This window comes from Triticum aestivum, chromosome 2D (assembly GCF_018294505.1).
Source record: "Triticum aestivum cultivar Chinese Spring chromosome 2D, IWGSC CS RefSeq v2.1, whole genome shotgun sequence".
NCBI classification, from domain to species: domain Eukaryota; kingdom Viridiplantae; phylum Streptophyta; class Magnoliopsida; order Poales; family Poaceae; genus Triticum; species Triticum aestivum.
In genome coordinates this window covers 118,954,981-118,959,739 of record NC_057799.1, presented here as the reverse complement: position 1 = coordinate 118,959,739, position 4,759 = coordinate 118,954,981, and positions in this window count along the sequence as shown.

Genomic DNA, 4,759 nt, shown 5'->3' with positions numbered 1-4,759 from the left:
ATCATAAGCCGGACCTCCTTTAAGTCATCATGTAATCTTGTAACAACACGTGCATATTTGGAGGAGAAAAAAGGACAGAGGTCCCGCTTTATTGCTTATCATAATATATACATGGCTAAGAGAAATATGTACACCACGAGAGCTGGTGGCTCAGGTGTAGTAAGGCCGAAGCTGAGCTATGTTCCACGGCCGACGGGTCTCCTCCTCCGATTTACGTGAATCTTTGTGCTCCCGAACGTCAATTAGGTAATATGACCCGTTGTGCAAGTTCTTGCTGACCACAAAGGGCCCTTCCCAAGGCGGGGATAACTTGTGTGCATCTGTTTGATCCTGGATGAGTCGGAGCACAAGGTCGCCTTCCTGGAAGACCCGGGATTTGACCCGGCGGCTATGATAACGGCGCAGGTCTTGTTGGTAAATCGCCGAACGGGCTGCTGCCACATCACACTGTTCGTCCAACAAGTCAAGAGCGTCTTGGCGCGCCTGTTCATTATCCGTCTCAACATAAGCCGCCACGCGAGGTGAGTCGTGACGGATGTCACTGGGGAGGACTGCTTCTGCTCCATAAACCATGAAGAAAGGCGTGAAGCCTGTAGACCTGTTAGGAGTAGTGTTGATGCTCCATAAGACGGAGGGCAACTCCTCCACCCAACAACCCGGCGTCCGTTGCAAAGGGACCAAAAGCCGGGGCTTGATGCCCTTCAGAATCTCCTGGTTAGCTCTCTCAGCCTGACCATTGGATTGAGGATGAGCCACTGAGGAGACATCAAGTCGGATATGCTCTCGTTGACAAAATTCTTCCATGGCGCCTTTGGAGAGATTAGTGCCATTGTCAGTTATAATGCTGTGCGGAAAACCAAAGCGGAAGATCACCTTTTTCATAAATTGAACCGCCGTGGCTGCATCGCACTTGCTAACTGGCTCAGCCTCCACCCACTTTGTGAACTTATCAACTGCCACCAAGAGGTGGGTCTTCTTATCCTTGGACCTTTTAAAAGGCCCAACCATGTCAAGCCCCCAGACCGCAAAGGGCCAAGTGATTGGGATCATCCTCAGCTCCTGAGCCGGCACATGAGCCCGTCGTGAGAACCTCTGGCAACCATCGCATTTACTGACCAAGTCCTCTGCATCAGCATGAGCCGTCAACCAATAAAAACCATGACGAAAAGCCTTGGCCACAAGGGACTTTGAGCCGGCGTGATGGCCACAATCCCCTTCATGGATCTCACGCAAGATCTCTTGACCTTCCTCAGGGGAAACACAACGCTGAAATGCTCCTGTAACACTGCAATGATGCAACTCGCCATCAATAACAACCATTGACTTGGCCCGCCGGGTTATTTGCCTGGCCAAAATTTCATCCTCAGGCAACTCGCCCCGGGTCATGTAAGCCAGATATGGCATTGTCCAGTCTGGTATGATATGGAGAGCCGCCACCAGTCGTGCCTCTGGGTCAGGGACAGCCAAGTCTTCCTCCATAGGCAACTTAACCGAAGGGCTATACAGGACATCCAGGAAAGTGTTAGGCGGCACCGGCTTTCGCTGAGAGCCTAGCCGGCTTAGGGCATCAGCCGCCTCGTTCTTCCTGCGATCAATGTGTTCTACTTGGTAGCCCTGAAAGTGCCCAGCAATGGCATCGACTTCGCGGCGATAAGCCGCCATTAGAGGGTCCTTAGAGTCCCACTTGCCTGATACTTGTTGAGCCACCAAATCTGAATCACCGAAGCATCGTACCCGGCTCAAACTCATTTCCTTAGCCATCCGAAGACCGTGGAGCAAGGCCTCGTACTCAGCCGCATTGTTAGTGCAAGGAAACATCAACTGTAGTACATAATGGAACTTGTCACCTTTAGGGGAAGCCAATACAACGCCAGCCCCCGAGCCCTCCAACTGCCTGGACCCATCGAAGTGAATAGTCCAATATGTGTTATCCGGCTTTTGCTCAGGCACTTGAGACTATGTCCAATCATTGATGAAATCCACCAGGGCCTGAGATTTAACAGCAGTGCGTGGCACATATTTGAGACCATGAGGTCCAAGTTCTATAGCCCACTTAGCAATTCTCCCTGTGGCCTCTCTGTTTTGGATGATGTCGCCAAGGGGGGCAGAGCTGACCACGGTGATGGGATGACCCTGAAAATAATGCTTAAGTTTCCGGCTCGCCATGAACACACCATACACAAGCTTCTGCCAATGCGGATACCGCTGTTTGGACTCAATGAGCACCTCGCTGACATAATAAACCGGCCGCTGAACCGGATGTCCCTTACCCTCCTCCTTGCGCGCTACCACAATAGCCACACTAACGGCTCGTGCGTTTGCCGCCACATACAGTAGCAAGGGCTCTTTATCAACCGGAGCAGCAAGGACTGGGGGGCTCTGCCAGCTGCTTCTTCAAATCCTCAAAGGCGGTATTAGCTGCATCATTCCAGATAAAGTTAACAGTTTTCTTCATCAATTGATATAAGGGCATGGCCTTCTCACCCAAACGGCTTATAAACCGGCTTAAAGCAGCAATGCGACCCGCCAAGCGCTGAACGTCATTTATGCACGCCGGCTTAGCCAGGGAGGTGATGGCCTTGATCTTCTCCGGGTTAGCCTCAATGCCTCTGTCAGAAACCAAGAAGCCCAAGAGTTTGCCTGCAGGAACACCAAAGACACACTTGGCCGGGTTAAGCATCATCTTATAGACCCGGAGATTATCAAAGGTTTTCCTTAAATCATCTATCAGGGTTTCCTCTTTTATGGACTTAACCACAATATCGTCCACGTAAGCGTGAACATACGCCCAATCTGTTTATGAAGACAGTTCTGTACACAACGCTGGTAAGTCGCCTGTGCACACTTGAGTCCAAAGGGCATAGACACATAGCAGAAGGCTCCAAAGGGAGTGATGAATGCCGTCTTCTCCTGGTCCTTAACTGCCATCCTAATATGATGATAACCGGAATAAGCATCCAAGAAACTTAAACGTGCACAACCTGCCGTAGCATCAATGATTTGATCAATACGGGGGAGGGCAAAAGGATCAGCCGGACACGCCTTGTTCATGTCCGTGTAGTCCACACACATCCGCCAGGTGCCGTTCTTCTTGAGTACGAGCACCGGGTTAGCCAACCACTCTGGGTGAAAGACTTCAACAATAAACCCGGCCGCCAAGAGCCGGGCCACCTCTTCACCAATAGCTTTCCGCCTCTCTTCGTTAAACCGCCGAAGGAACTGTCTGACCGGCTTAAATTTAGGATCAACATTGAGAGTATGCTCAGCGAGTTCTCTAGGTACACCTGGCATGTCAGAAGGTTTCCATGCGAAGATGTCCTTATTCTCACGGATGAACTCGATGAGCGCGCTTTCCTATTTTGGATCCAGATTTGCACTGATGCTAAACTGCTGAGATGAGTCACCTGGAACAAAATCAACAAGTTTAGTCTCATCAGATGATTTAAATTTCATTGCCGGCTCTTGTTCTGTAGTTGGCTTTTTCAGAGAGGTCATGTCTGTTGGGTCAACGTTGTCCTTGTAATACTTCAACTCCTCTGTAGCACAAACAGATTCTGCATAAGCCGCGTCGCCTTCCTCACACTCCAGAGCCACTTTCCGGCTGCCGTGAACCGTGATGGTCCCATTGTGACCCGGCATCTTGAGCTGTAAGTACACATAACACGGCCGTGCCATGAACTTGGCGTAAGTCGGCCGTCCAAATATAGCATGGTATGGACTCCTTATCTTGACCACCTCAAAGGTCAATTTCTCCACCCTGTAGTTGTTCTCATCACCAAAGGCCACTTCCAATTTGATCTTGCCGACTAGATAAGCCGACTTACCAGGCACCACACCATGGAAGATAGTGTTTGACTGGCTGAGGTTCTTATCAACCAACCCCATACGGCGAAAAGTCTCATAATAGAGGATGTTGATGCTGCTGCCTCCATCCATGAGCACCTTTGTGAACTTATATCCTCCCACTTGAGGAGCCACCACTAAGGCCAAGTGGCCCGGGTTATCCACCCGGGGAGGGTGATCCTCCCTACTCCACACTATAGGCTGCTCAGACCACCGCAAGTAGCATTGGATCGCCGGCTCAACAGCATTCACAGCCCTCTTGTGAAGCTTCTGATCTCGCTTGCACAAACTAGTGGTAAACACATGATACTGTCCACCGCTAAGCTGCTTTGGATTGGTCTGATAACCCCCCTGCTGCTGTTGATGACCCTGGCTAGACTGTTGATTAAAGCCCCCTTGACCGTTCTGAGGACCAGAATTTGAGCCGCCCCCGGGGCCATGAAAGCCGCCGGGGCCTGAGCCGCCGCCCGGGCCATTGTAGTTTTTAAAGGCCTTCATGATTGCACAATCCTTCCATAGATGAGTCGCTGGCTTCTCTCTAGAGCCGTGCCTCGGACAAGGCTCATTCAACAGCTGTTCCAGTGAAGGTCCTGACCCGCCGCCTCGGGGAGGGGGCCTCCCCTTGCGTCGTTGGTTATTGCCTTGTGCGCTGGCGTTGGCCACAAACTCTAGGCTGCCATCTGCCTTGCGCTTGCCTCCTCCTTGGTTCCCCGGGTTAAACTGAGGACCCTTGCCATTGCCGTTCTTCTTTCCCTTCCCTGTCCTTTCATCATCTGAAGGGGGATCTTTGGTACCATCAGAATCGGCGTACTTGACAAGAGCTGCCATTAGTGTACCCATATCACTGCAGTCGCGCTTAAGCCGCCCGAGTTTCATCTTCAGGGGCACAAAACGACAATTCTGCTCCAGCATTAAA